A 21,887-nucleotide genomic window follows, 5' to 3' on the forward strand; every position below is an offset into this window, starting at 1 on the left:
GTGCTTCGTGAGGAGAGCTCGCCTGTGTGTGGCTCGGCTCTGCGCCCAGGAGGGAGGGGCAGAGATGAAGCTGGTGCAGGACAATAGGGCCTTCCTGCCCTGTGCCTGCATCTCCTCTCGCTGTCCTGCGGGCACGGTCTGCTCCCGCCCCTCCAATGTGGCATCACAGGCATCGAGTGAGACGGGAACATCTCCAGCCACAAAACGTTTGAAAATGCTACCTTTTAGCGAATCCAACCAGTTAATATAATGAAATACTGCTGCCAAAATCTTTCCCCCTACCCATGTCCACTGGTGCCAGATAAAAAAATATAGAGACAGTTTGGAGGAAATAGAGTGGCTTTCTCTTTGTTAGGCAATGGGGAATATACAGCAGGCTTCTGCCTCAAGAACTGTGCCCCCTCCCTTGGGGAACTTGTTTAGTTGCTAAGTCCAGTCCGACTCTTTGTGACCCCATGGTTTGTAGGCCACCAGGCTCTTTCCTCTGTCCATGGGACTTCCCTGGCAGGAATACTGGAGTGGGTTGCCATGTCCTCCAGGGGATCTTCCTGATCCAGGGATCAAACCAGCATCACTCGCACTGAAGGCAGATTCTTCAGCATGGCACCACCAGAGAAGCCCTGCCTGGTGAATAGGGAGAGGTTTTATATCCTCATGAAGTTCTTGTATGTACATACATTTTTTCCCCCTGCAATTTTACAGCCAAAAGCTGGTGTCAGGAGGCTCAGCAATCCGGTCTGGTGTCCCGGAAGTTATTGGCTGTGAGCTTCTTCCTTTCGAGCAGCAGAATCCTACAAGAAAGTGTAGGGGGCAGAACTACGCCAGGTGCAGAGTGTAATCTACATGGAGTGAGAGGGTAATTAGTTTTGTGAGGGACGAGTCCAGCTACAAGTGTGTGTTAGTAGTAACAGTTAAAGAATAAGCAAGATTGTTTAACTGTTGCAGACCCGTTTGGCTGGTATGTGCCAAAGGCCGCTCACTCAGTTTTGTTTTCGCTGCAACGATCCTGCATGTGTCACCAGCAAAGCCCATTTACAATTCCAGGGAAATCAAGCTAGAATTGCGGTAAGAAAGTCCAACCTTTTTTTTTTTCCCCTCCCTTTGTGCTTAGTCTGGAGTTACTGGCTCACAGGGGACTGTGTTTAGAGGCCTCGCATCCTGCATTCAGACCAGAGCTCCTGGGGCAACACGACCTCCCGCACGGGTACCCGAGGGCTCTGTGGGCAGAAGCCCAGCGGCAACTCTCAACTCAAGATGGCTGCGCCCAGCCTCGCGCAGAGCCGCTCCCGGAGCCTGGAGCTTCCGGGCTGAGCGCTCCCGCGAGAACTCCGCCGGCCCCGCCCACCCGCCGCGAGGCCCTAACCAGCCCGGCGCGCAGCCTGCCGGGAGAGGGTGTGCTGTTGCGCCCCGGCGCCTGCCTCTCGGCTCTGTGGTCCGAGAGGAAGCGACACGCGGCAGGAGGACTCTCGTGGGGCCCCGACTTGAGAAGGTTGGTGACAAACAAGTCTCGTTTCAGAGAAAATGAGCGCCCTTTTCTCACTGAGCCCCGTGGCGTTTCTCGTCTAGCCCGTGTCTCAGGCGCTCCGTTGCCTTGTCCCCACCCTTTTTTGTGTTTTTAAACAATGATACCAATGCGGGCAACTGCAAAAGCAAAAACGAAATGAAAAGGTGGAAGAGAAGAAGAGTTCTTTTTCCTAAACTGAGGTTTTTCTGAGGTGTTTCTTCGGAGCGGGCTTTTATTTCCTCAGGGACAAGAGGCCAGACTGACAGAATAGCGGAGAAGCGCCCTCTTCCTGTCCTTGTATAATGACTGTCGACTCTTCGGGAAAATGGATTGCTGTGGGGTGGAAAGGCTGTCCTGACAGGGTCACCTCGGGAGCCTCCTAGATTCTTCAGGGAGAAGCGCGGGTCAGAATTCTCCTTCCTTCTGGAAGGAGGACAGGAGAAACTGCTGGAAAGCTCATCAGAGTGGAGAGGGAAAGCGGAGGTGTTTCGGCGTCGCCCTCGAGTCAAGGACCTCCACCTGTTTCCGTTTTGTTTGCGCGGTGGTCTGAGTCAGCAGCCCAGGCTGTGCCCCGGTGTTGTCGCCCTGACCAGTGGGAACGGGAGCCCAGCATTAGAAGCAGAAGGAAGGGCGCACCTGTTCCTGTTTGTTGGTATTGGAGTTGACACTTGCAACTGGTTAGTCACTTTGGTTTCACGTGGACACAGAACAAAAAATGTTCAGTGTGGTTAAAACTCGGTCTAGGCTGTCATTTACAATTGCCTTGTTATTTTAAAAATGGCCGTTTCTGGATTTTATTCTTTTCTCTTTATCCCGATCATTTTTCACCAACGTGTTTCTCCACCAGTCAGTCACCCTTGGGCAGCTCTCAGTCGGCTATACCCGGAAAACCTCTGCTGTGAGATCTCAGCTGTGCCTTTGCTCTAGCCGACAGACGTCAGGGTTGAGGGAGGTCAGGGTTGAGGGAGGTCAGGGAGGGGCATGACCCCCAGTTCATCCTGGAGCTGGATCGCGGCAATTGGGGGCGGCTACCCCATCCCCATCCTGGAAATCTACACCTGCCCACTGTCCCCACATAGATGCTGTTAGGGGATGTGGCCCTCAGATAGGAAGGTGTTAGACCATCTGGACTATGTGCCTGGCTGTGCTCAGTTCAGTTGTGTCCGACTATTTGTGAGCCTGTGTTCTGTAGCCCACCAGGCGCCTCTGTCCATGGGGTCCTCCAGGCCAGAATACTGCAGTGGGTAGCTATACCCTCCTCCAGGGAACCTTCCCGACCCAGAGATCGACCTCGCATCTCCTGCGCCTCCTGCATTGCAGGTGGATTCTTTCCCACTGAGTCAGCTGGGAAGTCCCACTGTGTGCCTGGACTGTATCAACTTAAGATTCTGGCAGGCACATGCAGAGCTATACTGTCTTCCAGATCCCAGGACAGACTTCATGTGTAAGTTGCCTTTTTTGTTAAAACTACCCATCCCCAGTGGATTTCTCTTTCTTCTGTCCCTCCCTGCCCTCTGCATTCAGGGGCCAGTTTGCAAACTGGTGGGAAGATATGTTCAGGGCCTTAATATTTTAAACATAAGTGTAATGTGATGAAACAATGGACTGAAAATGAAGAATGGAATGCAATCACTGACATAAGCCATGGTACGCAGGGTTGTGCTGTGGATAAATACATCTTCAGTGAACTGTTGTGTCATTTTTTTAGTTACAGGCTGTTGGAACAAAGGATCTCAGGGAGGCTGTTTTAATTTCCTGCTCCTAGCCTCCTGTATTAAGAATGATGAATCTAAGTGAAAAATCCTGATTAATTCAGTGAGTTGTGGCTGAGGTGTACCTGTCATGAGAGTGAGAGAATGTTTTAGTCTGCTGATGTTTTCTAAGACAGTACTGTTCATTGAGTCTCCAAATTTATTTACCAGCAGATATTTTTGTGTGAGCGTACCATGTACCAGGCACCAATAAGAATATTGGACTAGCATTCTATTGTTAAGCTTACAATTGCATTGGGACATATTATTTTCTTATTTAGAACAGTGGTTCTTAGTATGGAATAATACTTGGGAATTGAGTTGAAAAATAAGTACAATTTCTATGTCTGTTTCTATATAAATAGCTCAATGATATATATATATATATTTGGCCAGTTTGGGAGAACACGTCTGGGGTGGGTAATTTTTAAAATAGTTTGAGTAGTATAAAGACGAGTTGTTGTGAGTGTGGGTATTTTGGAAGGTTCCTCAATGAAGTTCTTATCCTTCAGACTAGCTAAAACCAAGATAGGAGAGAGGCCTATGTGTCTTCCGGTCAGAAAAGGCCGGCCACACTTATTAAATGACTGCAGAGAAGAAAAACACTCAAATTAATTTGAAGAGACTCACCTAAGTATTGGCTCCCAGATTCAAAAACTGATTGATTGATAAGCTGCTTCTATGCATAGCTCTGTCAATTTGCTCCAGGCTAAATGGCAGCAGGCCAAATGTATTTACTTAATTGTGGTTGTTTAGTTGCTAAGTCCTGTCGGACTCTTTTTCTACCCCATGGACTATAGCCAACCAGGCTCTTCTGTCCATGGGATTTCCAGGCAAGAACACCGAAGCAGGTGGCCATTTCCTTCTCCAGGGGATCTTCCCGACCCAGGGATCACACCTGAATCTCTGGTGATGGCAGCGGATTCTTTACCACTGAGCCACTAGGGAAGCCTTTGCTTATTTAATGTTGTTGCTGTTTAGTCACTAAGTCATGTCTGACTCTTGGCAACCCCATGGACTGTAGCCTGCCAGGCTCCTCTGTCCATGGGCTTTCTCAGACAGGACTACTGGACTGGGTTACCCTATCCTTCTCCGGGGGATCTTCCTGACCCAGGGTCAAACCCAGGTCTCCTGCGGTGGCACGGGGCTTCGTGACTCATGTACTAGTTCTCCCAAGGAATAACAGTAGGCAGGAGGCTAGCCAGCATGGTGAAAATAAAACACTAAGTCTTGCAAATGATTTACTTTTGTTATTATAAGGCAGTGCCAGCTCAAGATTTTACTTAGAGTTACTTTGTTGCGACAGTGTCTTAATGTGCTCTCTTGCTGCATAGTGGTGAGCTTACCACCCCCCCCCCCCCCCCCCCCCCCCCCCCCCCCCCCGTCTTGGGAACCTGAAGCCCTTGGGTGTGCTTCAGGAAGTGCTTCCTGAGCACTTGCATATGTTCTTTGTGGGTTATGTGACTGAGGGCAGGCCGAGAGCGATGTTCGGGTTCCTTCATCCTGGAAGTGAGGTCCTGGGAGGGCGCGCAGTATTGCTGTCTCAGTGGGATCTTGTTGGAAATATAGAATCATGGGCTCTTCTCTGGCCTACTGAATCAGAGTCTGCATTTTAGCAGGATCTCCAGGTGGATCCAAACATACGTCACACGTGAAAGTTTAAGAAGCACTTGACTATAAGGCCTTTGATGTTTTCTACATTTTTTCTTTTATTTGTCAATTTTTCAGTGCAGTTGTTCTTCTTTTACAGAGTAGCTCCTCGCTTTCCCCCGCTCAAAACAATTCAAATAGCTTTTGAAGCAGAAATCATTTAGACCTTAAATGGGAAAGTGAGGGAGAAAGTGGTTGCATTTGGAAGTCAGTGTTGAATAACAGTTTTTTAAAATCTGAAGTTTATCCATTTTAGAAGTCTAAACACAGTCCTGGCCCCAGAGATCATAATTCAAACAGATTACTTCATCTCTTTACCTGTATTCTAAAGAAAGAGATGTGCGTTTTTAAATGCATGTGTATATAGCTTCGTTAATGAAAGCTTTACTGCAAAAGCACTTTGTTCCTAATGCATCCTTAAGTGAAGTTTTGCATTCTTAATTTTCCACTCAAGTAATTTAGAAACCATTAGTTAAAGTGGAACTCTAAGATGAAGTAGGATCCTTGTAAGTTTAGATGGTTTCCTCTGAAGATTGCTCTTATAATTGTCAGAGAAAGATAAATTCTTAATTGCATTTCATTACACCTGAGTAGCGGATACATGTTTGCTTTCCAGATACCTGTCTGGCCAAAGCGGAGGAGGATGGGAGATGAAGTGTTGTGATAACATTAAGCTAACAGATTCCGGAGTTCTCCACCTGTCTAGCTGGCCACTGTGAATCACCTTTCATCAGGACAGAAGCATTTCCCCGTCTATCTACACCTCCTTTCTCAAGCAGCCGAGTCAGAATCGGTGTTTCTCCTTTGTCCCTGTCTCTCCTATAGTTTACTACACGCTAGACAAGCGAACGGTTGTTGCTCTTGAAGGGTAGAGATTTCTTTTGTCGCCTTCTGAAATTGGCAGTCATGGACGATGTCGGCCTCACAGACAGAAGCAGGTGCCCTTCCTTTGTTTCTCTCCTTAAAAGTGTGGTTCTGCCTCTGGCTCTTTTTAAATCCCATTACAAAATCTTCTCTTGTGCCTGAATGGTTTGATTTTTCTTTCAAGTTAGAGGTCTTCTAGAGAAAGTCTTTGAAGTACAATCAGATCCAAATTTCAAAAGTAAAGAGATATATTTTACTGATCTTAAGAAAGGAATTATGTTCACAAATACTAATATTTGCCCAGGGCCCTTTCCGAAATGAAAGATTTGCCCACGTAGATGAGTCTACGTGGATGTTGTGCAGCTGTAATTTAATACTAAGAAAACACTTCCTAACATATAGACCCTATGTAAGCTTCTCATATTAGCATCTGACTTCTTTCTTGTCTTTTTCAAGGTCATAGAAGGTGTTAGAAATTTGAGTTAGAAATTTTGCCATAGTTTCTAGCTTGAGGATTTTGAAGAAAGGCTAGCCTGTATGATTTTTCTGATTATATATAATACAAATGAGGGGGAGGTTTGTACTATGAGCAATATTTTTCTGACGAATCTGTGATCTCTTGGGAAAAGGAAATGGAGGTTAGAAGAATCTACCGAAAGTCTCCAGGTTAAAGTATTGTTAACTTTGGAGGGATCTGGAACAGACTGAGCTCCTGACCAGAGTTATGAATGTGTTACTGTTTCTTTTCCCTAGGCAAAAGGACTACACTTTCATTGGATTGCCAAGGAGTCTATATTAAAAAAAAAACAAAACAACAACAAACCCACAAGATTTACCGTTTGAATCATTCACAACTCATAAATCCCTGCTCCCTCTTTTCTTTGAATTATTTTACCTGGTTTCCATGATGGCTTTCATTTCCTGATTTCATTGTCTGCTCCTTCCTTAGCAATACTTGCTTGATGTAGACGTATATAGATTTGTGCTTCCAAGAGAAGAGAGTTCTCCTTCATGGGTTTTGTGAATCGCTGGTTACTGTGAACTTTGTATGTTCTTTGTCAGTACATATATGTGATTATAGATCTGTTTACACCTGTACATATGTAATTGGGCTTTCATGGCAGTGCTGGTGGTAAAGAATCTGCCTACTGATGCAGGAGATGCAAGAGACGTGGGATTGATCCCTGAGTTGGGAAGATCCCCTGGAGGAGGAGATGGCAACCTACTCCAGGATTCTTGCCTAGAAAATCTCATGGATGGAGGAGCCTGGTGGTCTGCAGTCCATGGAGGCACAAAGAGTTGGGCACGACTGAGCACACTTACCATGCATATATGCATTAGATGCTACACGTGTGCATGTCTGATGCACACATGCACACGTGTATGTGTGCATGCTGAGTCACTTCAGTCGTGTCCAACTCTTTGCGACCCTGTGGACTGTAGCTCGCCAGGCTCCACTGTCTGTGGGATTCTCCAGGCAAGAATACTGGAGTGGGTTGCCATGCCCTCCTCCAGGGAATCTTCCCGACCCAGGGATCGAACCAGAGTCTCTTAGGCCTCCTGCATCAGCAGGCAGGTTCTTTACCACTGGTGCCACCTGGGAGGCCCCCAAACACATAGATATATGTATGTACATAGACACATGTGTTCACACTGATGCCTTTGTATATTTAAACATGTATATGTACATTTATATGCATATTTATATATAAGTGCAATCATGCATATCTATATGTAAATATGCATGTAGGTATTATATATCTATATGCCTATGTTTGTATGTATCTGTATAGGTGAATATAAATATTCAGGCATGTATATGCACATATATAGTGTATGTGTATATCCATGCACGTGCACATGTGTATGTGTGCACATGTACAGATATCTGTATATCCGTGTGTGTGTGTTTACACGTGCAGTATGGGGCTTACCAGATGGACGCCGTGGTAAAGAATCTGCCTGCCAATGCAGGAGGTGTGGGACACTTGGCTTCAGTCCCTGGTTCAGGAAGATCCCCTGGAGAAGGAAATGGTGGCCTGCCTGTGGGGAGAGAGCAAATTAGTCCAGGTGGAATGTTCAGGCTTTCTCACCCCACGTTTTATAAATAAGGACTATGTAACAGCTGAGAGGTCAGGGGCGGCGGCCGGGAGGAGCAACCCCACGTCCAAGGAGTGGCTGCTGCGTGGGCGCAGGAGGGCCAAGAGGAGCTACTCCACATTCAAGGTCAGGAGGGTAGGGGGTGAGGAGATACCCCTGGTCCAAGGTAAGGAGCAGCGGCTGTGCTTTGCTTGAGCAGCTGTGAAGAGATACCCCACGCCCAAGGTAAGAGAAACCCAGTAAGAGAGGGCATCCGAGGGCAGACACACGGAAACCATACTCACAGAAAACTAGTCAGTCTGATCACACGGACCACAGCCTTGTCCAACTCAGTGAAACCAAGCCATGCATGTGGGTCCACCCAAGATGGGCGGGTCATGGTGGAGAGGTCTGACAGAATGTGGTCCACTGGAGAAGGGAATGGCAAACCACTTCAGTATTCATGGGGTTCTCTCCATGAACAGTATGACTCCGAGAGTTGGTGATGGACAGGGAGGCCTGACGTGCTGCAATTCATGGGGTCACAAAGAGTCGGACACGACTGAGCGACTGAACTGAATTGAACAGCTGAGATCACTTACAGTGCTGGGCACGTGCTCCCGAGGTCCCTGCTTGGCCAGGGGCTACTTTGTGCGGTAGCCGTCCGCGAGCTCACCTGAAAGGCCCTGGCCTCCCCACTGTGCCCGGCGGGTCCCTGGGGTCAGCCGGAGCGGAGAGGATGCGGCACTCTGCCACCCTGGCTGGGAGGGGAGACGAGGGCGCGGCTCCGGTGGCCCCTCCAGCTCCGAGTGCGCCGTGTCCACCCCGGGGTAAGGGACAGCACGCAGCGTCAGCACCACAGCACTCCAGTGTGCCTGCCTGGAAAATCCCGTGGACGGAGGCAGGCTGCCGCCTGTGGAGTTGCAGCGCCAGACACAGCTGAGTGAGCACCACGCGCACACACGCGTGGAATCCATATATCTGTATCTCTGCACTCGCGGGTGTGGCTGTGCTTATTCGTCTGTTGAGACTTAAGACAGAGCCTTGTGGTTGTGCACTGAGCATCAGAATAAGCTTCAGGAGCTGAAGCAGGGGAGCTGTGGCAGGCAGCGTGGCAAGCGGCCGAGTCGGGAGAGAGCCAGGTGGGGGATGTTTGGTCAGTTCCGCCCAGTAGTTGGGGGCTTCCCTAAGATCAAAATTTCCTGGAGAACCCAATTCAGTGGGTTGAGGTGAAGTGATGTTTTCCTCGGTGCTGTAAATCATAAATAGCCAGCTGTTCTTGTGTTGAATGGCTGCCGGAGACCAGGGCCCAGTTACCGGTGTCCGTCTTGCTCCGGCCGAGACCCGCTGCGAGTAGGGAGGGACGGGGTCAGCGATGGTTTCAGTTACCCGATCAGTTTTTGTTGCTGGAGCGTGATGTTCTATTTCCCTTGCCCAGACACACTCATTACTCAGGAACTCTGAGGAGACACGCTTTTCAGCAGCTGTGAAACGTGCTGCCGCTTTTATGGTGAGCAGACAGGTGAGGCCGTCAGAGCCTCTTTCCCCCCCAGCTGGCTCCCAGGTGCTGGTGAGAGACAGGTCACTCGTTGGCACTGCTTTTTGTAACTCTCATTTTTTTCCCTAATTCTTACTTTTTTTGAATTTGAAAATAAATGTTTTATTTTTAACATCATACATGGGAAGATCCCCTGGAGGAGGCATGGCAGCCCACTCCAGTGTTCTTGCCTGGAGAATCTCATGGACAGAGGAGCCTAGTGGGCTACAGTCCATGGGGTCGCAAAGAGCTGGACACGACTGAGTGACTGAGCACACAAGAATAATAATACTTGCCTCTCAGAGACACTGTGAAGATCAAACGAGATGACGTATCCTAAACCATCTTATCAAACATCCAGTGTAGGTCCCTGTTGCTGTTATCGTTGCTGCCACCACTCACTGCTGTTAGGGTGGAACATGAGTTAGCAGCGGTCCCCCAAGCAGATCAGAACTGTTATCCACAAATAATTGAGGATTTTTAGCTCTTGAAAGTTATTTTATTGATTCATTCCAGACTCGCAGCTGTTCAAGGACCACTGTGCTTTGCTTATAAACATTTGGCTACCAGATGTTGCCTATCTTATGTGTGTAAGTATTCTTCCTTTTTTCAGACAGAGATGGATTTGTGGGTGTTACTTGTACTCTAAGTTGAAAAATAAAAGCCTATGTCAGAATAAGTGCTTCAGGCTCTTTACACCTCATTACTATAACCTTGGGTGCATACTCAAGTGAAAGAATGTATCAGGAGTCGATATTCTTATCAGTCAAGCTATTGGCACCTCTAAAAAAAAATTAATGTTGGTGTAATTAGATTTAAAGGTACTGCAAAATGTTTTCTCCAGCCACAAAATAATAGGATAATCTCACAGTACAGGAGACAAATTGCTAACATCCTTATTGCAACCTAATCATTTCACATCACAGCATAGGAAGGGTGGTTCCTCTGACTTTCAGAATGTTTTGTAGATGATGAATTTGATTTCTGGTAGTAATGAATCTTTATAGAATTATATAGGGTGCCTAAGAAATGGATTTTTTTTCCAAGATGCCAGATCTGAACTGATGAGAAATGTCCAGATGAGTGTACTTTTAAGCAAAACTGAGTTGGATGTGTAAGTTGTATGCCAAAGTACATGGGATCAGATACGAATTCAGGACATAGAGGAAAAAAATCACGCATTTGTTTAATTGCTTCCAGTGCACCTTTGAGTCCTTGATAAGAGTGTCTGATAATTGCTCAAAACCATTTTATCCAACTCTTCAGGACAGCTGATCTATGATGAGACAGAAAGAGGCCCTCCTTTTAATTTCTCCTGACTTAATCGATTAAGTATGTTAATTACTCTACTTAAATTTTTCTCACGGTGTTGTTTGTTTGTTGAGGTGGATCGTTCTGGCAGTTGATGAAAAATAGCTTCCTGCTAAGCCAGCATAATGAATATTGACGTTCTTGGCGTTTACAGCCAATAGAAATAGCATTTTCAAGTCTCCATTTCCAAGGTCCTTGCTTAATAAATAACTTCTCCAACTGTCTGCACTATGGGGACATACTTTCTCAAAGACTGGAGTGAATAAAGCTGAAAAATTATTTGTGGATTAACGTCAGCATCTATAAAGAACAAATATTGAGGTTAGAAGTTTGAATCTCCAAGACAGAATGGCAAGGGGAAGCTGGGCCTGGGAGTCTGGAGATGCAAGCAGGACAGACTCAGGCATCATTAACTCGAAATCTCTGCCCCTGCTGTGTCTTTGCATTAGAGAAACATTACCGCGTTAAATGTGGCCAGCAACCCTGATAAAGATGCTAATTGAAAGAGGAACTTTTCCAGCACCTTTCCAGTTTCCTCTATACCCTGCTCAACCTTTATCTTAGTTTAACAGAGAAAACAAACAAAAAAACCCCTAAGGCCTGAAAAAGATGATAGCAGGAAGAGGAAGCTATTTTTTTCTGTGTCTCTTATGTAAACGTTGTCTTTTGGTAATACACATCTTAAAAAAATGAGAAGGAAAGAAAGCCCTTTAAAACACTTAAAAAATAAAATGGCACTTTCCCAAGGAATATTATAAGTTTCAGTCTCCAGACTTCGAAGCTCTCTTATGGGGCATTTTTCTACAAAGATCTTCAAATAACGCCCCTCTGAAAAGCTGTCTCTCCTTGACAGCTCTAGTTTACCAATCCATGATTACTTGTCATGTCTTGTTTTCAGTGTTCACGTGTAAAATGATAACCCCTTTTTTCCCTTCTTACAGCTCTCAGTCTGGAAAGAAGTCTTTATGATGAGGTTCTGTCTGCACTTCCGGTCTTTAGGATCTCAGAACTGGAGGACTGAAGAACCTCTGTGGATCTTGGATATCACCTTTGCCAAGCCTCACATATCCCAGGTAGGGAACCTGAAGTACGTTTCAAGTCAGTTCCCTCAACTTACTTGTACCTTCTGAGTGCTCATGCCAAGTTTAGAACTCAGGTTAACTGCCCTGCTCTTAGCTACCACAGAGCTGATAGTCTCTTTTCCTAATTTCAGAAGACAGAGACAGCTTGCTGGAGTTGTGGTTCACGAATGTTTACTTTTCCTCAATTGTTTTGAAAATCCACCAAGACCGGATGAAAAGAGTTTCGCTTTGTAAAATACTGCAGCCTCTTGGGTCCTTTGCTTTGCCTTTTTGCATATTGCTGTCTTGCTGTATTCACGATGAAGTGTACTTTTGTTCAAGAGGAAAAGCAGCCGTTGTATCCACCTTTCCCCTTTCTATGTGGGAAAAAGAACTGGTATGTGAAATACTATTCGAAGTCAACATCAGCCTTGTGGTAGGAGAACCACCTCCTTGCAACCTTAGCCACCCGTAGGGAGTAAAAGATGTCGTGCTTGTTACAGACTCTAAACCAGGGCTCCCCAGTTTGCAGGGTCTAATGCCTGAGGGTCTTAGGTGGAGCTGAGGTAACAATAACAACAGAAATAAAATGCACGACAAATGTAATGTACGTGAAAGCGAAGTCGCTCAGTCATGTCAGACTCTTTGCAACCTCATGGGTGGTAGCCGGCCAGGCTTCTCCCATGGGCTTTTCCAGGCAAGAAGGCTGGAGTGGGTTGCCATTTGCTTCTCCAGGGGATCTTCCCCACCCATGGATTGAACCCAGGTCTTCCACACTTCAGGCAGATTCCTTACCATCTGAGCCACCAGGGCATCCTGAAACCACTCCCTGCCTCTCTAACCCATCCTCCGGTCTGTGAAAAAATTGTCTTCCGCAAAACCGGTCCCTGCTGCCAAAAAGCTTGGGGACCACTGCTCCGAACTGGTTGAGGTCATCTGAATAGAGTCGCCCGAGTTACTGACGGTGAGATTATTGCTGTATCACACAGGGTTTTAGAATTTCAGTGGTGTTTATTCTGTCAGCTCTCTCTTTTGGCAGATGAAGAACCAACGGTTGTATTTGTCAGTGCTTTTATTGGTTGCCGTTGATAGTTGTTTAGATCTAATCTGAATGTACATCTTAATCAGACTGGCTAAAACTCAAAAGAAGGGAACTAAGAGCTGTATTGGCTCTTGGAAGTTTAGATGATAGCTTGATGGACTCGGGCTCAGATGATGCCGCCGGTCTCCTCCTCTCTGTCTTCTCCCCTCCCCTTGGTCTCCCTCCTCTCGCTCTCCATATTGCCAGCTTACATTCATCTTTACTCACTCTGGCTGTTGTTCAGCCACTAAGTCGTGTTTGACGCTTTGCAACCCCATGGACTGCAGCATGCCAGGCTTCCCTGTCCTTCACTATCTCATGTCCTTTGAGCCGGTGATGCCATCCAACCACCTCATCGTCTGTTGTCCCCTTATTCTCCTGCCCTCAGTCTTTCCCAGCATCAAGGTCTTTTCCAGTGAGTCGGCTGTTTACATCAGGTGGCCAAAGTATTGGAGCTTCAGCATCAGTCCTTCCAACGAATACTCACGGTTGATTTGCCTTAGGGTGGACGGGTTGGATCTCCTTGCTGTCCAAGGGAGTCTCAAGAGTCTTCTCCGACACCACGGTTCAAAAGTGTCAGTTCTTTGGTGCTCCGCCTTCTTCATGGTCCAGCTCTCACATCAGCACATGACCACCGCTGGCCTGGTTTAAACCGGGAAACTTGGCTCATGGTGACCCTGTGTGCCCTTGAGTACAGGCACGCCATTTGGTGCATTCAGGTCCCCTGCCTGCTTCCTTGAAGCTGCCGAGAGAGTTAGGTGGCAGTCCCACCGAGAGCTCAAGGACTGAAGGGTGGCCAGGGAGAGGAACTGTTGCTGGACTAGGGGCTGGATGCTTGGAAGAAACTAATAATAATCATATAGTAACATCAGTGTCTAACAGTTATTGATGTCTCACCTTAATATGCCAGGAACTTTTCTAAGTGTTTAATAGCTAATAACTTACTAGATTCTCAAAACAGTATGAGGTAGATATATACATAGGACTTCCATTTATATGAATACATGAAGATTAATCACAAGAGAGATTAGTGGTCCGTCATTATGATTTAGAAGCCAAGTGCATTGTTTTTTTCCCCCCAAGTATATTTTAAAGCCCAATACCCTTTCAGCTAACATTCATTAAATCAGTGTTTGCTTACAATTAATTGGGAACATTGGGAAGTGAGAAAATACCAACTTTGTCTTTATGGCATATGCAGTCTAAGGGTGGAGTCAAAGACATCTTATACCTAAACACATATTCTATATCGAAATAATGACCATGTGATTTATAGAAAGAAGCGCTACAAAGCAATCATGCATTGTGAAGGACTGTGATATGGAGATAGCTACTGTATTCTCTCTTGGTTGTTCAGAAGAGCTGTATTAAAATTGCTTTATCACAAGGAAAATTAGTTCAGATGACAATGATTGTTCAGAGAAGAAGGCTCGGTTGTTGCAAACATTAGAAGTCTTTTTTCCCAGGTGAATAGGGTCTTTCCAAGGCTGGAGGAGGGTCGTGGGTAGAGAGGCGGGAATTTTAAAGAACATGTGTGTGGAATAAATGGATAACAAATAATTCAAATGTTGATGAAAAAAACCATTTGGATTAGTTCTTATTTTGATTTTTTCCCTGATTTAAAACAAATTGCGCTTAAAACACCAACCAAGAAAACAGCAAGAGTTGCTTATCATACACTATAAATGATGTTTCTTTGTTTCAGATTGGTGAAGGTATATGAGAATATTTTCTTTAATTTTAAACTAGAATATTCATAGCATCAAGTTTGAGATTTAACTCTTGCTTCTTTTAGGGTTTCATTTGAAATGTTGATATTAGCCTTTTTCCAGTTAAAACACTTGAAGCTTTTGTCTCATTAATGAGGTCCATAAACCATAGATGCTTCTTCCTTTGTGACAGCACCCACCCCTGCCCCATTTGACAACTTAAATTTCCCACTAGTCAAAAAAAAGTTAATTTGTATTAACAACCAGTTTCACAAGAGGTTGATTATTCAAAAATGGGCTTGGACTCTAACCAGAAAACTTAAGAGTGCTATCTAGAGATCAACAAAGTATTAGAAAGCAAGAATACCAACTGAATCTGAAAATCAAAATATAAATCATATTGAAAAATCTTCTGGAGGATAGAAAGGCCATCTTATCCATTTTATGTCCTTATCAAAGTGTCTGAATAATGCCTCCAATGCACAGCTTACCCCAGCTACACGGACATGCTTTTCTTGGTGCACAGAGGGCCATTAAATCTGTCAGAGACTAGAGGAGATTACTTCGCATTTCTTGGAAAAATTGACTTGGAAGGTCATTGAAGGCTAATGCACTTGGGCAGTTATATTGGGGAGTTTACAAATCACTCGGCAGTTATGTTTTAACCAGAAACAAAAAATGAATAAATCGAAGGATGGGGGTCTGCTAGGTCTGTATTTGTGACTTCCTGAACGTGTCTTTTGTGTGTGTGTGTGAGTGATCAGCGTGTGTGTGTCTCCCATTTTATTCTTCCTGATGAATGGCTGGAGATACAGAATAACCTGAAATAATTCCAGGAAGGTAGCAGTCACTGTTCATTTGTCTCCATCTGCCGCATTAATTCTGATCAGATACAAACCCACTGGACAGACAGCAGGTGACGGATAGGAGTGAATGTTTTGTGTGTGTGTTTTGCTTTTCTCTTCCCCATCATATTTCCAGGGCTACAAGTTTAAAGATAATGCCCAGTGGAATTACAGAAATGTGTTCCCATGGCAGAAGTTTAGAGCATGTTTCTAAGGGATTCAGGTTCTCTCATTTCTAAAGCTTAGAGATGTAACTTTTGCTTTCTGAAACATTGTAACTGGGGAACAGGAAGCCTGAAAGTTCAGGAATTTTTCCTTGTTTATTTTTCCCTTGATACACAAGAAAGAATAAAAGAATAATATATAACCTCTGGTCCTTTTTCTTCTTCATTTGATCTTTGTCTCCATTGTGAAACAAGAATATAATAAAAAGGAGAAGTTAATTGGACATCCAAAGAACCCTAAATTATGAGAGTGTAGTTCTGAAACTGCAGTGAATATATATACATGTGGACACTGATCTCTGAGAGGGGGTTTTGTTTTTGAACCTGAGTATAATTATGTGCTTATCCAGGGCAGGAGCCAGGTCATTCTTCTCCCAAATGCCTAGAATGGAGCTTAGAGTATCTTAACAAGGTAACAGGATCTAAGATTATACAGCACTTACTCCCCTGTGCCAGGAGGGCGTCCCTGGTGGCTCATCAGTAAAGAATCCACCTGCAAGATAGGAGACATGGCTGGAGCCGCAGGTTCCATCCCTGGATGGGGAAGACCCCCTGGAGAAGGGAATGGCTCGCCACTCCAGCCCTCTTGCCTGGAAAACCCCATGGATGAGGAGCCAGGCGGGCTGCGGCCCATGGGGCTGCACGTGAGTCGGACACACAGCTTCGCGACTGGACGACAACAGCAGCCCCGGGCCAGGCAGGCTCCGTGCCAGGCAGGCTCCGTGCCAGGCAGTGCTGGAGGCGCTGGCACATGCGGTTCCTTCACTCCTTTAGAAGTTGCTTCTTTGCAGCAGGTGCCCTGCCCCGCAGCTGCCCACTTGAGCTCCCTGGCAGTAGGCACCCCGCCATCTCAGCCTGGGCTCACGCACGTCTCCTCTCTCTGGTTTCTTCTCCCTGGGAGCTTGCTGGAGCAGAAGGATGCGCAGCCCTCGAGCAGTGGCCGACGGGAGATCCTGTGTGGCTGGCGGAGCCTCCTCCGCCCCCAGTGGGATGAGTCCCTCTGGGAATTTCTGCCCAGAGGCCTGTGGCTGGAACCTGCTCATCGTCTCAGGCTTTACTGCTTTCCACCTTGCCTGGTGGGCGTTCTTCGCTTCCACCCTCACTGGGCTCCCCGGGATGAGCTCCAGCCTACCAGCACTCCGGTCCTTGTCGTCTCTGAGTCTACCTGTGGGCCGACCACAGTTAGACATTCTTGCCATATAATGTGAGTGGCCTGAATGAATGGACAAATGAGTGAACCTGAGAGATAGCTAGCAGTTCCAGGCCAACCAGAACGTGTTCAGTTTCCCATAGATTCTGCCATTAAGTTAATGTACTCAGGCAGCAATGCAGCTGCCGTGGTTAATGAAGCCGTAGGGAGTTAGGCTTAAGTAGAGACACAGGGAGGAATAGATTAACTGAATACAAACAGTCAGTGGAAGATCTGGGTCAGTTTAACGTGACTTGAGTCCAGCTGAGCTCCTGCTGAACACTGGCTTGAGATACCTTCCAGCTACGTTCTTCTGTAAATTCCTATTATCAGTAATTGCTTAAGACAAAGTAAGACTTTACTATGAAATGATGGATAATTTAGAGAAGCAATTGGATTATTTTGATTCCTTTGAAGTCTGTTGAAAATGACCCATGAACTGGATATGTTAATGATAACATTTATTTCGTGCTTTTGTACTTTGGGCTAAGGCCGAGGGAATGTGTTGATTATTGATGGTGTATTAATGATTATTGATTTTATGCATTTGTTGTTATTGTGAGATTAGCGATGACCTTACTTAGTTTATTCTGGCCCCAGAACTAGGTTGGTGATTCTGACAGTTGTTTCGGTTCTGTTAGTCAATGAAACAGCAGTAACAGCCGTGGACTCCCATGTGTCAGATACTGCTCAGACACATGTCGTGTCTTTTAATTACCATAACGCACCAAGGACGTTTCTGTCCTAATCTTAAGTTCAGTCGCTCAGTCGTGTCCAACTCTTTGCAACCCCATGGACTGCAGCATGCCAGGCCTCCCTGTCCCATCACCAACTCCCAGAGTTTACTGAAACTCATGTCCATTGAATCAGTGTTGCCATCCAACCATCTCATCCTCTGTTGTCCCCTTCTCCCGCCCTCAGTCTTTCCCAGCATCAGGATCTTTTCAAGTCAGCTCTTTGCATCAGGTGGCCAAAGCATTAGAGTTTCAGCTTCAACGTCGGTCCTTCCAATGAATATTCAGGACTGATCTCCTTTAGGATGGACTGGTTGGATCTCCCTGCAGTCCAAGGGACTCTCAAAAGTCTTCTCCAATACCACAGTTCAAAAGCATCAATTCTTCAGCGCTCAGCTTTCTTCACAGTCCAACTCTCACAGCCATACATGACTACTGGAAAAACCATAGCCTTGACTAGATGGACCTTTGTTGGCAAAGTAATGTCTTTGCTTTTTTTTTTTTTTTTTTTTTTGAGTATTTAAAGATTGGTGCTTTTTATTTTTTTTATTTTTATTTTTTTTTAATTTTAGTTTTTTATTTTTTAAATTTTAAAATCTTTAATTCTTACATGCATTCCCAAACATGAACCCCCCTCCCACCTCCCTCCCCATAACATCTTTCTGGGTCATCCCCATGCACCAGCCCCAAGCATGATGCATCCCGAGTCAGACACAGACTGGCGATTCAATTCACATGGTAGTATACATGTTAGAATGTCATTCTCCCAAATCATCCCACCCTCTCCCTCTCCCTCTGAGTCCAAAAGTCCGTTATACACATCTGTGTCTCTTTCCCTGTCTTGCATACAGGGTCGTCATTGCCATCTTCCTAAATTCCATATATATGTGTTAGTATACTGTATTGGTGTTTTTTTTTCTGGCTTACTTCACTCTGTATAATCGGCTCCAGTTTCATCCATCTCATCAGAACTGATTCAAATGAATTCTTTTTAACGGCTGAGTAATACTCCATTGTGTAGCTGTCTAGGTTGGTCATAACTTTTCTTCCAAGGAGTAAGCGTCTTTTAATTTCATGGCTACAGTCACCATCTGCAGTGATTTTGGAGCCCAAGAAGATAAAGTCTCTCACTATTTCTACTGTTTGCCATGAAGTGATGGGACCGGATGTCATGATCTTAGTTTTCTGAATGTTGAGGATTAAGCCAACTTTTTCACTCTCTTTCACTTTCATCAAGAGGCTCTTTAGTTCTTCACTTTCTGTCATTTTACCATTTACCAATTTTATTATTTTACCAGTGAGGGATTTGAAGCTCAGAAAAAAGTAGGATAACATCTTCAAAAATGCCTAGGCTGTGCTCCTTCAGCTAAGCGTTGAGGCTTCAAATATTGTGGGAAGGAAGATCTCAGAAGTGTCAGATTTCACCAAGCATTTACTTGCACTGTTGCTGTTCAGCCTGACTCTGAGACTCCATGAATTGCCTGTGGATTGCCCACGCAGCCCGTGCTTCCCTGTCTTTCAGAGCTACTAAGAACAGATAAGAATTCAGAGACTGGACGTGAAGCTGATGTATAGTTTTGAATCCAGAAGCAAGCAGTAAGATGGTGGTGTTACTTTAAAAAAAAAAAAAACTAATATTGTTTTTTTCACAATGAAACCCAGGTTTCTTAAGTTAGTTCATAAGTTCTGCTGACATCTGACATCTGTTTACTTTTTCAGCACTTTATCCCACACAGTCATCCCTCTTTATCCACGGTTTTATAACCAGGAAGGGTTAATTTTGACTCCATGCTAAAGACTTTAACCCTTGTTTTTGCCATTTTTGTTATTATACGTGCTAAATCACTTCAGTCATGTCTGACTCTCTGGAACATCATGGACTCTAGCCCGCCAGGCTCCTCTGTCCTTGGAATTCTCTAGGCAAGAGCCCTGGAGTGGGTTGCCAGGCCCTCCTCCAGGGGATCTTCCCCACCCAGGCATGGAGCCCACACCTCTCACGTCTCCAGCATCAGCAGGCGTGTTCTCTACCACTATCACCACCTGGGAAGCCCAGAGACCACCGCCCGCTCGGCCTGACCCTGAGGCTGAAGCCCTTTGTTAGCTCACAGGGCACCCCACCAATGACCGGGGCACCCTTCAGTTCCTTGTGCAGGGAGCGGCGCTGCCTGTAGCACGGCTCAGAGACTTGCATTTGGAGGGCTGGGATCACAGCTGCTGCCACAGCCTTGTTCATCGATACGGCAGGAGACACTCATCTCACGCCACCTGTGAAGTGACTGTAAGAGGAAGAAGCTAACCCGTCCCCCTGCCTGATACTTGCTTAGAAAAGTCACATGGTTTTACTTTTTCTCCCCGCCCCCCCCCCATCTCTGATCCATGGAACAGTTGGCATCTGGGCCCCAATGAGGGGGCTAGTTGGAGGCTTTGGTCTGCCACCTTCCCGGTCAGCTGGCTCTCCAAATAAAGTCGTGTTTCTTGCATCAGCACCTTGTCTCTCCGATTTATTGGCCTGTTGTGCGACCAGCAGAGCGAGCTTGGGCTCGGCAACAGTTTCACGTTCTGTGGCCTCAGTTACCTGAGACTAGGCGTGGCCAGAAAATATTAAATGGAGAATTCCCGAAGTTAACCGTTTATGCCTTGAGAGCTGCATGCCATCCTGAGTAGTGTGTTGACCTCTCACACTGTGCTGTTCTAGCCAGCCGAGGATGGGTTGGGTCATCTAGGTGGTGGCTGGAGTCACCGCTTTGTTGGGCGTGTCCAGGCTGTGTGTGCTACCCACCGATTACTGTCGGAGGAAACACAGAGTGCGCGAGTGTGGGGCTTGGCACTCTCCCGGCTCCAGACACCCACTAGGGGGGTCTCGGAAACATTCCCCCAGGAACTGGGGGGGCTGCTGTCCTGTCTTCGTGGCAGCCACAGTGAATTTCCTTTAGTTCCCCCAAAGCACAAAGCACATTTCCCCCCTGGACTTGGCGATGCTCTTTTTATTGTCTCAAATCTTTTCCCCATTGCTGCTATTATTTGCCTAGCTGGACATTTTATTATTATTATTTATTTATTTTCACTCAGGCCCCAGTGAAGTTTCATTTTCTTTGGCTGAGGTCTCTGTCTGAAATCAGCAGGTCTTGTTGATAGCAGGCCATTGGTGGAAGACCTCTGTGGCTGGGAGAAGATGCCAGTCCATCGAATAATCAATGACCAGTAAGATTCCCATGTTCGAGAATGTGAAGAGAGACATGAAATCAGTAATCAAGGAAGTGAGACGGGGTGGGACGGACAGACAGACACCGGAGCAGAAGTGGCGGGGCTGCCGGACCACGACACGATGCGGAGACTGGGATGGGACAGACAGAAAGGAGCAGAGGTGAGAGGTACCTGTGGGCCTTAGAAGGCTGAAGCCATTTCCTGAGATTCACGTGATCGTTCAGCAGGAACACTGTGACCCTCTCTGTATTTAACCCTTGTTTTAGGCTCTGGTTGTACTGCTAAACACGTGTAGTCTTGATACGCACTGAGCTTTAATTCTAGATGGGCATGTGTGTGCTTCATTTCTCAGCCATGCATGACTCTCTGGACTGTAGCCCGCCAGGCTCCCCTGTCCGTGGGATTTCCCAGCAAGGATACTGGAGTGGGCTGCCATTTCCTTCTCCAGGGGATCTTCCCGACCAGGGATTGAACCTGAGTCTCCTGCACCGCAGGCAGATTGTCTACCCGCTGAGCCATGCGGAGGCGTAGACGGTGTAAAAGCAGGGAAGGCGAGGCAGGGAGAAGATGGGTGGAGTGGAGGCGACGGCAAGTTTACTTTAAGAAGATTTAAAGTAATTGCTTCACTGTGAAGATGACATTTGAACAAAGGCCCAGAAGGGCTGAGTGAGAGGCATGGGGAAGACGAAACGCCTTGTCCAGTGCTGTAGAAATTCTCTCTTGGGAGCAGAATGAGTTCTGAGCCAAAATAAGGCCTGCTGGCATTAACACCATCCTCTATACAGAAGTGGCTTGTCGTTAGAAAATCCATATTTACCCTGTGACGAGGAGACATGAAAATGTTTCTGAGGTTTTCCCGTGATCTACAGAATAATGCAAATTTGCTGACATTTTCTGATGAAGAGCAAAAGCTTTAGTTAGGATTTGAACCAGTGGCTCCAGGGACTGGCAATATCGTTAAGTTGGATTTAAATCTTCTTAAGCCAGGTGCTTAATCCAGTGAATCCAGTCTTTAGTTCGCTAAGCTACCTTTCTGTGCCTGCTTAGGGAAATGATGTATGTTGGCTCCCAAAGGTTTTCTTTAAGTCAGAGCCAAGTGGAAGTCATGCCCCTGCAACCTGCTGTGAATAAGAACATGAGCTCC

General features: G+C 46.1%; 1 long non-coding RNA gene across 1 annotated transcript in view; it reads left to right on the plus strand.

Annotated features, from left to right (window-relative positions):
• The first annotated feature begins 1,381 nt into the window (after positions 1-1,381).
• Positions 1,382-21,887, plus strand: part of LOC138417244 (uncharacterized) — a 203,849-nt gene continuing 183,343 nt past the window's right edge. Inside the window, exons 1-2 of the long non-coding RNA XR_011248050.1 lie at positions 1,382-1,489; positions 11,638-11,769. This is a non-coding gene — a long non-coding RNA (uncharacterized lncRNA). The remainder of the gene's footprint in view (positions 1,490-11,637; positions 11,770-21,887) is intronic.

This window comes from Ovis canadensis, chromosome 13 (assembly GCF_042477335.2).
Source record: "Ovis canadensis isolate MfBH-ARS-UI-01 breed Bighorn chromosome 13, ARS-UI_OviCan_v2, whole genome shotgun sequence".
In the NCBI taxonomy this organism is placed as follows: domain Eukaryota; kingdom Metazoa; phylum Chordata; class Mammalia; order Artiodactyla; family Bovidae; genus Ovis; species Ovis canadensis.